The following is an 11,385-nucleotide window of genomic DNA, read 5'->3' on the forward strand; positions in this document are numbered from 1 at the left end:
TGGAAGATCTATCTTGTAAATGTCCTTAAAAGTGTAATGTAAATCTAAATTAATATGTTTGATACAGATGAAGTTTGCTACAGATGCAACTTGCAAGCTCTGACTAGTGCACCCTCTGACTATCCAATCAAAGGATGTGAAAATACCAGTGTGACTGGATGCTGGCTAGGGGGCGTTGGAGTGACCAAATCACTGTATGATTGGTTAAAGCAACAGCTTAAAGCAGCATGGTTTTAAATCAAGCAAAAGCCCACAGTTTATTTCTGACCTTGTGGCAATACTTGATGTGATGGACAATCTGATTGGATAGAAGCCCGAACGTGTTTCCACAAAGTCCACAGTGAATGGTCCTCATAAATGCCCTTTGGTGCAACACCTCCTGAGATTATCCTTTATGACAGCACTGATGGAGTTTGCAAGTTTTTAAAGTACATCTCTATTTTTATGCATTTGTTAATCTGTTTTTTTTTTCCCTTCTTTTCTAAACACCCATTTTGTGTCCTATTGGCATTTCTAATGGCATTTCTGTAGAACACAAGCTCAAGTTTCCTGCTTTGTGTTCTACAGCACGTGCATTTAGAGGATTCCTTTTTCACCCTACTGAATTTTACACTGCCAGTTAAAAAAAGTCACTCAAGCTTTAACTCATGAAGGTTTAATTATTTCATTTCTACCTACTAGACCTTTTGTTCCAAAAAGGAATGACATTATATGTCTGCATATGCTGCCACTCAAACCCAGGGGGCGTGAGTAATCTACAATCTATAAAACCACCAGTCGTTTCAGTTCTGTCATTAAATCCAGTATATGAGGAATTTCTTTCAGCATGAACCTGACAGAGTTTAACCTACTTGATCGCTGTGAGCATTTCTCCTGTCCAGAGAGATCTGTATCTCCTGCAGTTTATATCTTACTGTACGTGTGTTCAGCTGCTGTGGTTCTTCTAACAGTGTGTGGAAATCTGCTCATCATCATCTCTGTTCTTCACTTCAAGCAGCTTCACACACCGACCAACATGCTCGTGCTCTCTCTGGCCGTGTCGGATTTCCTCGTCGGCGCTTTAGTGATGCCGCCGGTGTTAATCTGGTCGATTGAAACGTGTTGGATTTTTGGGAAGATTTTCTGCACTGTCTTTTGGTTTATTGGCAATTTTGTCACAATTATATCCATCTATAATATCGCTCTGATCTCTGTGGATCGCTATTTGGTTCTTTCACACCCTTTTTCTACATGAACAGAGTATCAGTGAACGTCAGTTGTATTGTAATTGTTTTTGACTGGTGTGTAGTGGTGACTTATGTCCTAGCACTCATTTATTTTAATGGAAACTTCACAGGTTTTGTCATGTGTCCTGGAGAGTGTTTGCTCTATCTGAACGAGCTTTGGTTTATAACTAATCTTGTAATATCATTCATATTTCCATTTTCTGTCATAATCATATTGTACAGTCGGGTTTTTCTGATCGCTAAGAAACACGCCACTGCTATCAGAGAGCTTAATAATCACACACGACCTCAAACACAGAAAATCATCTCCCACTCCATGAAATCTGAGAGAAAAGCAGCCAAAGTCCTCGGGATTTTAGTGTCTGTGTTTCTGGCGTGTTTACTTCCTTATTTTATTTACAGTTTGTTAGGGAGTGTTATGGCAATACAAGCAGCAATATTTGAGATACTTGTGATGGTGTTTTATCTGAATTCCACCATTAATCCGGTTATTTACGCTCTGTTTTATCCGTGGTTTAGGAGGTGCATTAAATTAATTATAACTCTGCAAATATTCCAAACAGATTCTGCATTAATCAATGTTCTTTCATTAAAAAAGCATATTTTATTTTACTCCTTTTGATGTCAATTGTTGCTTTTATATTGGAAATAATTTAGTTTATATAGAAGATATAAATAAATAATGTAGTGTGCTGTACTATGTCATAATGTGAGTTGTTTTTATTCATTTTTATACCGCAAGTCTGATTTATGGACGCACTTTTTGCCATGAACAGTACTAAAACTATCTGCTGCTAACGTCTTGGTGTTAGAAAGCACACCACACATTCAGAGGTGTTCAGACCTCAGTGGGTCAGAGGTGTTTTGCATCACAAAGAGAATCTACTGAATAACAGGCTGGTGGTTTCATGTTGTGCTTTGATGTTTTTTATTACAGAAGATCATTTATACAGGGACGTGAAGAATTGTACAGATTAATATATACAGACCAGAGAAGGAATAATCAAAATATTTAAATGATGAATTATTTTCAAAGCCAGCAAGAAAAACCTACAGTGAATAAATCAAATCTATGCTAATGTACAGACAGTGTGGGTCCATCAGGGCGTTTTCTACTGACCTAAACTCTTGCTCAAGGGCCCAGTAGTGGCAGCAATGTGGTGGGATTACAACCCGTGACCTTCTGATCCAAAGTCTACTGCCTTAACCACTGAGCTACCACCACCCCATGTCTTCTGTCTGTATACATCTCAGCTGAAGTTTTGAGAGAGGAATGTTGTCCCATATGATACAGATTTCTAGCTGCTAAACAGTTCTGGGTTTTCTATGTTGTTTTTTTTTTTTATTTCTTGATGCATCAAATGTTTTGAAATGGTGTAATGTCTAGAATGCAGACAAAACAGACCAAATCTGGCCCACGGGCCTGAGTTCGACACCCCTGCAGTATGCAGTTAGCATTGTCTTTCTCAGATATACAAGGTCTCCCAGTCAGGAAGTCCAGGATACAGTTACAGAGGGAGGTGTTCAGGCCCAGTAGGCTCAACTTCTCAATCAGATGCTGATTGTGTTGAATGTTGAGCTGAAGTCTATGAACAGCATTCATACGTAGGTGTCCTTGTTGTCCAGGTGGGTGAGGGCCACATGGTGAGTCATGTAGATGGCAAACTGCATGGGGTCTAGTAAGGGTGAAAGCTGGGTCTTGATGTGACTCATCACAAGCCTCTCAAAGCAGTTTATCACAATGGGTGCGAGTGCAACGGTAAGAATGACATTGAGGCAGGAGACTGTAGACTTCTTTGGCATGGGGACGATGGTCATTGTCTCGAGGCACGTGGGAACAACGTTGCTGCTCAGGGACATGTTGAAGATGTCAGTGAAGACAATTGCTAACTGTTCTGCACCTTCCCTCAGCACTCTGCTAGGAATGTTGTCTGGTCTAGCAGACTTCTGTGGGTTAACTCTGCATATAGTTTTCCTCACTTCAGCTGTGGTTAGACAAAGCACCTGATAATTGGGAGGGGGGTGGTCTACCTCGCCTCCACATTGTTCTGTACCTCAAACCGGCCATAAAAGTTGTTCAGTGCATCTGGGAGGTGGCGTCATGGTCACAAGCAGGTGAAGTTGTCTTGTAGTTCGTGATCGCCTGGATGCCCTGCCACATGCACCGGGTGTCTCCGCTGTCCTGGAAGTGGCTGTGGATTCTCTTGGCATGTGCGCGCTTTGCCTCTCTGATGGCACAGGACAGTTTGGCCCTTGCTGTTCTTATGGCTGCCTTTTCCCCTCCTCTGGAGGTGGAGTCTCTTTGTTTTAGCAGAGCATGCACTTTTTCATCTGAATAATCCAATTTATTGTCCAGGGAGCAGACTTTGGACGGGAGAGCCGGATGGCTAAGGTTAGCCTTTAGCCTAGCACGGACAGCCACCCGCTTGCAGCGCTTCCACTTCCTTGAGCAGCGCTTCCGATGTCCCCTATCCTGGCCACCGGAATCCGGTGACACCGAGGGCTGGGGGCCTGGTCTTTGTGGCCTAGGTTGTGCAACAAGCCGAGGTCACAAAAATTATTAATTACATCATCAGATTAGTCGTTGCATGATTCCTGTACTGTAACAGCGTCTGGGGGTCGAATGCATGAACACAGCTTTCTCTGGTGTCGATGTATTATGAAAAGTCAGACTAAATACAGTAAAGCACCATTTTTGGATCCAGAGAGGCCCCTGCGAGCTGCTGCCACGCCGCTATCTTTCGCCATCTTTGATATCGTGGCTGTTTCAAATGAAGTGCCATCTGAGGGCCTAAAGATCACAGGCATCATATATTGATTTTCACCCTTGTCTCTTGTCCCTAGCATCTTACTTTTTCCAACTTTTTGGAGACGTGGTTCATCCTTTAAATTCAAAATTAGCTTATTATTTTCATAAAATGGTACATTTCCTTAGTTTAAACATTTGATATTTTTTAAGTTCTATTGTGAATAAAACATGGATTTATGAGATTTGCAAGTTATTCTGTTTTTATTCACATTTTCCAAAGTGTCTTAACTTTTTTGTGGAATTGGGGTTGTATGTGCTCTCTCAGGACTACATGAGACAGGAGAGATATTCTGCTGTTACTTCAGTCCTTCTGTTCCAAAAAGGCATTACATCATATTAATTATGCAGTTATTCTAATTAGGGGGTGTGATCCATTTCTAAACTATATAAAGCACCAAAGCTGCTTGAGAAACATTAATTTGAGACTTTTTACGTTTACTGTTTTACTATAAACCTGATGTTTTCATGAACATGACAGAGTTGAATCTCTCTGATCTCTGTGAGCATTTCTCCTGTCCAGAGAGATCTGTATCTCCTGCAGTTTATATCTTACTGTACGTGTGTTCAGCTGCTGTGGTTCTTCTAACAGTGTGTGGAAATCTGCTCGTCATCATCTCTGTTCTTCACTTCAAGCAGCTTCACACACTGACCAACATGCTCGTGCTCTCACTGGCCGTGTCGGATTTCCTTGTTGGTGCATTTTCAATGCCATTAATGTTAATCAGGATTATTGAAAGATGCTGGATTTTTGTGAAAGATTTTTGCACCATTTTTTGTTTTATTGTCAATTTCCTGTCAATTATATCAATCTATAATATCGCTCTGATCTCTGTGGATCGCTATTTGGCTCTTTCACACCCTTTTTTCTACATGAACAAAGTATCAGTGAGGATCAGTTGTATTGTAATTGTTTCTGACTGGTGCGTACTGGGCATTTATATCTTAGCACTTTTATATTTCACTGGAAACTTCACAAGTTCTGTTATGTGTCCTGGAGAGTGTTTTTTCATTGTAAATGAGTTTTGGTCTGTAATTGATCTTGTTGTATCATTTATATTTCCACTTTCTGTCATAATCATATTGTACAGTCGGGTTTTTCTGATCGCTAAGAAACACGCCACTGCTATCAGAGAGCTTAATAATCACACACGACCTCAAACACAGAAAATCACCTCCCACTCCATGAAATCTGAGAGAAAAGCAGCCAAAGTCCTCGGCATTTTAGTGTCTGTGTTTCTGGCGTGTTTACTTCCGTATTTTATTTACAGTTTGTTAGGTGACATTATTGAACTACAAGCAGCAATATTTCAGATACTTGTGATGGTGCTTTATCTGAATTCCACCATTAATCCAGTTATTTACGCTCTGTTTTATTCGTGGTTTAGGAGGTGCATTAAATTAATTATAACTCTGCAAATATTCCAAACAGATTCTGCATTAATCAATGTTCTTTCATGAAAAGCATATTTTATTTTACTTCTTATGATGTCAAATGCTGCTTTTAAATTAGAAATCATTTTGGTTTATATTACAAATCTAATTCCCACCAGAAGATATAAATAAATAATGTAGTGTGCTGTACTATGTCATAATGTGAGTTGTTTTTATTCATTTTTATACCGCAAGTCTGATTTATGGACGCACTTTTTGCCATGAACAGTACTAAAACTATCTGCTGCTAACGTCTTGGTGTTAGAAAGCACACCACACATTCAGAGGTGTTCAGACCTCAGTGGGTCAGAGGTGTTTTGCATCACAAAGAGAATCTACTGAATAACAGGCTGGTGGTTTCATGTTGTGGCTGATTATGTTGTATATTTTGATGTTTTATATTACAGAAGATCATTTATACAAAAATGTACAGATTAAAATATACAGACAAATAACACAGATTTCTAACAGACCAGAGAAGGAATAATAAAAAAGTTTAAATGATCAATTATTTTTAAAGCCAGCAAGAAAATCCTATAGTGAATAAATCAAATCAAATCAATGCTAATGTACAGACAGTGTGGGTCCATCAGGGCCAGCAAGGCGTTCTCTACTGAACTAAACGGACTGATGTTCTATTATCATTTTGTCCATGATTATGTATTATATTATTCCCAACAGTAAATAATCTTCATTTCATAGCGTTTCCCTCAGGTGCACATTTTTAGGTTGGAGTTTCTATCCAATCAAACAATGTCCTTTTGACTTTGATGGCTGCAACACGTCACAAATATGTTGTTACAGAGCCGTGTTTCCCACTGTGTAGCATGACGTCTTCTGTCCGTATACATCTGGGATCTGAGGAGAGCAGTTGCTGAAGTTTTGAGACATTTTCCCATGTAAGTGTGATACAGGTTTCTAGCTGCTAAACAGTTCTAGGTTTATTTTTGATTTCATATTGCACCAAATGTAATAGTGAAATGTCTAGAATGCAGACAGGTCAGTTCAGCCCCCAGACTCTTTAACTATTAAGTCATGCTATTGTAATAGATGCAGTTTGCAGTTAGCATTGTCTTCTCTGGTCAGGCTCTTGCTCTTTATTGGTCCTTTTTTTTTTCAGACCTCCACTACTAATAACAGGTGACTCCACCCATATATAAAGTAGAGAGCCAAAAACCGAGCCAACACAAGGGGATGGGGAAAGTAGGAAAAACCGCATAGACATGTAACAATAGCATTCAGCATTGAGCAAATAGGCACAGGCAATAATGCACCACCATACTATCAGAAATGTGGCTTTTGGAACTGAATGCTTATAATAACCAAGATGGTCCCTCTCCTCTTTAGTCTGGAGGACGTGGTGTCCATGGTTCCCAAAAATAAATCAGCATTTTGATTTATCTGACCACAGAACAGTTTTCCACTTTTTCTCAGTACATTTTAAAAGAGTTTTGGCCCAGAGAGGATGCAGGCATTTCTGGATCATGTTCACGCATACCTTCTTTTTTTTATGATAGAGATTTAACCTGCATTCATGGAGGCAAACTGTGTTTACAAACGATTTTAAGTTACGTATGTAACCCCAGTTTCCAGAGGGAATGAGACGCTGTGTCGAAACGCTTTGGGAATGTGTTCACGCTCTGAAATAATGTGTAATTAGTCACAAATTGGACTCTATCCATCAATGGTGGGGTGACATCATGACCAGGAAGTACAAAATGCACCTGAAGGGAAGCGGGTGCCAGCTTAGGCAGTGTGGCATAGAGATGCAGCATTTCTTTTCCTCAGGGAACTAGGGTTACATATCTAACAGAGACGTTCCCTTTCAGAAACGCGAGCTGCATCGGAACGCTTTGGGAATGAGTGTCCAATCACACCAGCCTGACCAGTCCCTGACTAGTGTGTATAGGCACAGCTAGGCTGAAGGACAGAGGGGCCAGGAGTGGCACTGTGCTCCAGGTTTTAGAACCTGGTCCTCGTAAGGGGATGCGGCATTGATGATCCATCTGCTCAAGGTCTGCTTATGTCAGGGAAAGCTCTCCTCGGAGGGCCGTAGCAGACGAGCATCGACACACTTTGTAAAGGTGCAGTGTGAGAGGGCTTGGCCAAACGGAAGAACTCGATACTGGTAAGCTTCGGCCTCAAAAGTGAAACTTAGGAGCTTCCTGTGAGAAGGAAGGATAGATACATGGAATGCATCCTTAAGATCTACCAAAACAAACCAGTCCTCAGATCTAATCTGAGACACAACCTGCTTGAGAGTCAGCCTCTTGAACCTAGGGGGAACCCACGCAACCCACCATCCTTTTTGGGAACTATGAAGTACCGGCTGTAAAACCTGTACTCTCATTTTGATTAAGGGACCACCTCAATGGCCTCCTTTCTCAGTAGAGTGCTTACTTCTTGTTCCATGACCAGAGCCTGCTCGGTTCCCACTAGAGTAGGAAGGACCATGTCGAAATGGGGCAGACGAGACCTGAATTGAATTAAATTGAATAGTCTTGTTCTACATTGCGAAGGACCCACTGGGACAGGTCCGGCAGAGCTTTCCAGGCTGCTAGGTAGGGTATTAGCCTCTCAAGACTGACCTCTGAGCCTAGAGCCCTGGTATAGCTCTAGTGGCCTTGAGAGAGGCAGCGAGTCCTCCTGGTCTGCAACTATGCCCGGCGGAAACCGAGAAGGGAGCTCGCTGGAGCTGGCCATGGGTTAACAAACCCTGCCATTAATTTATATGCAGACTGAGTGAAAGGACACCTGAGTTTAGCAGGTGGCTCTTAAACAGGGGGAGGGAGAAAAGGATCAGATATTGTCTCAGATAAATGTTTGTAGGAATCTCATTTGTGATGACATCATAAAATGTAAAATATAAACTCAAGAGACATGTGGCTTTCAAACCAGTACTTTTCTGGATTGCTCCAGGACTGATTTCATGTATTTATATGTAAAAAAAAAAAAAAGATGTTCAACGCAGGAAATGATTATCCATGGCAATTCATCATCTATAACTTATTATGTTTTTAAAAGTTATCGACTTTGAATAATGGTCAGTGAAGCTCAGTGTCTTCTTTCCAAAAATATTAAAATTGTGTACGTCACCCACTTTTTTCAGGAACTGTTAACATTTAAATGTAGGTAGGGAAATTTTAGCTGTTAGTCTACTTCTCTAATGTTCACTACATTGCAAATACAATTTGTTTTAGTTTCATATTAATGAAGTTTGAAGAATCAAAGCCAGAAACACATGAGACTGTTCTGCTGTTTACTTTAGTTATTTTGTTCCAACAAGGCATGACATATTATTTATTCAGTTATTCAAATTAGGGGGTGTGATCAATTTTTAAACTATATAAAGCACCAGAGCAGATTAAGAAATATCTATTAGTGTCTTATTACAGATACTGTTCTAAAGATTAAAGAAATGCTGTGTTCATGAACGTGACGGAGTTGAATCTCTCTGATCGCTGTGAGCATTTCTCCTGTCCAGAAAGATCTGTATCTCCTGCAGTTTATATCTTACTGTACGTGTGTTCAGCTGCTGTGGTTCTTCTAACAGTGTGTGGAAATCTGCTCGTCATCATCTCTGTTCTTCACTTCAAGCAGCTTCACACACCGACCAACATGCTCGTGCTCTCTCTGGCCGTGTCGGATTTCCTCGTCGGTGCTTTTTTAATGCCATCGATGTTAATATGGACGATTGAAACATGCTGGATTTATGGGAAAGGTTTCTGCACTATTTTTTGGTTTATTGGCAGTTTCCTGACAATCATGTCGGTCTATAATGTCGCTCTGATCTCTGTGGATCGCTATTTGGCGCTCTCACACCCTATTTTCTACATGAACAAAGTATCAGTGAGGATCAGTTGTATTGTAATTGTTTCAGACTGGTGCGTACTGGGCATTTATATTTTAGCACTTGTATATTTTACTGGAAACTTCACAGGTTTTGTCATGTGTCCTGGAGAGTGTTTTTTCATTGTAAATGAGGTTTGGTCTGTAATTGATCTTGTTGTATAATTTATATTTCCACTTTCTGTCATAATCATATTGTACAGTCGGGTTTTTCTGATCGCTAAGAAACACGCCACTGCTATCAGAGAGCTTAATAATCACACACGACCTCAAACACAGAAAATCACCTCCCACTCCATGAAATCTGAGAGAAAAGCAGCCAAAGTCCTCGGCATTTTAGTGTCTGTGTTTCTGGCGTGTTTACTTCCTTATTATATTTACAGTTTATTAGGTGGTGTTATTGACCTGCAGGCAGAAACTATTCAGAGGCTTATGATCGTGGTTTATCTAAATTCCACCATCAATCCAGTTATTTACGCTCTGTTTTATCCGTGGTTTAGGAGGTGTGTTACAATAATTATAACTCTGCAAATATTCCAAACAGACTCTGCATTAATCAATGTTCTTTAAGAAATTGAATTTTTTTACTCCTTTTGATTCGTCTAAATGCTGATTTTATAAGATAGATATAGGCTTATATTACAAATCCAATTCCCACCACAAGAATATTCAAAATAAATGAAACTAAATATATACTTTGCTGTATGATGTTATAACGTAAGCATCACTGTGTTTATTTTATATATAACAGGTCTGATTTTTGGAGGTTTCACCTCGTCACTTAAAGCCTTTAACATTCATACATACAGAAATGTGACAAATTATACAGATAAACATATATATGCCAAATGCAAAAAGTTTTGTGACCCAAGAAAAAGTGTGCACAGAAGGGTTTCAGCAATAATGCCTAAATACTGCTCACTTACTGAGAAGATATCTGCATGTCTAGGTGTCTACATCATGCACTGTCTGTAGATTAAATTTGTACTGTTGGTTTGGCGTAAACCAGAAACAAATTCCCCAGGCATGCTTGGCCAATAAAGTTGATTTTCATTCTGATGAGTTTTGGAAGAGATATTAAAGACAAAATGTTTCATTGTGACAGAACAAATGCTTTGAGGTTACCATGAATGATGTATGCCTTTTTAAAACAAACCTACAAGTTAGTGCTGACTATCAGAAGACTTCTTAAACCAGAAGTAAGTTCTTTCACTTCATTAGAAGAGTTTTGATCCTTAGGCAACAAAAATTGGCAAATTAAATTATCACTTATGTACAATTATTGAGAAACCAACCAGACCTCTTCCTTGCCCCCTGCCTCCCTTAGAATTTCTCCAAGACTCCATTATCTTCTCCAAATTGGATCTTCATAATGCATACCACCTTGTCCTCATCTGCGAGGGGGATGAGTGGAAACCAGCATTCAACAATCCGGCTGGGCACTATGAGTACCAGTCATGTTGTTTGACCACACTAATGCACCAGCAGTATTTCAGGCGTTGGTGAATGACGTGCTTTGGGACATTTTAAATCACTGCATTCTCGTCTACCTGGATGACATCTTTGTATTTTTGCACTCCATTTACCAACAAGTCCAGCACGTGCGTTCAGTACTTGGGTGACTCATCCAGAATGGACTATTTGTCAAGGCGAAGAAGTGTGAATTCCATGTCTCCAGCACCTCCTTCCGGTGTATTTTGTCCTCTTAGCCGGTAATGTGCAGATGGACCCAACCAGGATTAAGGCGGTGAAGGACTGGCCCCAACCCACCAATCAGAAGCAATTACTGAGGTTTTTGGGGTTCACCAATTTTTATTGGTGCTTTATCAGGGGCTATAGCTCTGTCGCGATCTCCCTTCACCAACTTACCTCCAAGCACCAGGCTTTAAGCTGGAACTTTACCAAGCTCAAGAGTCTCTTCACCTCGGCCCCTGTTCTGGCCATTTCTGACCCGTCCCACCAGCTTGCGGTAGAGGTGGAGGCATCTGATCTGGGGGTCGGTGCTGTTCTTTTCCAGAGTGGCATCCGTGATAACATGCACCCATGTGACTTCTTTTCTTGCCGCCTCAT

The 11,385-nt window shown here is 40.4% G+C and overlaps 3 pseudogenes across 3 annotated transcripts; all 3 read left to right on the forward strand.

Moving 5' to 3' along the window:
• Positions 1 to 702: 702 nt before the first annotated feature.
• Positions 703 to 1,848, forward strand: LOC310722316 (trace amine-associated receptor 13c pseudogene; annotated as a pseudogene). The gene has a single exon. The product of its transcript is annotated as a trace amine-associated receptor 13c pseudogene (transcript).
• A 2,652-nt stretch (positions 1,849 to 4,500) lies between these two features.
• Positions 4,501 to 5,493, forward strand: LOC310722166 (trace amine-associated receptor 13c pseudogene; annotated as a pseudogene). Its single transcript has one exon. The product of its transcript is annotated as a trace amine-associated receptor 13c pseudogene (transcript).
• A 3,402-nt stretch (positions 5,494 to 8,895) lies between these two features.
• On the forward strand, positions 8,896 to 9,885 carry LOC310722182 (trace amine-associated receptor 13c pseudogene; annotated as a pseudogene). The gene has a single exon. The product of its transcript is annotated as a trace amine-associated receptor 13c pseudogene (transcript).
• Positions 9,886 to 11,385: the final 1,500 nt, after the last annotated feature.

This window comes from Silurus aristotelis, assembly GCF_946808225.1.
Source record: "Silurus aristotelis genome assembly, chromosome: 28".
NCBI lineage: Eukaryota > Metazoa > Chordata > Actinopteri > Siluriformes > Siluridae > Silurus > Silurus aristotelis.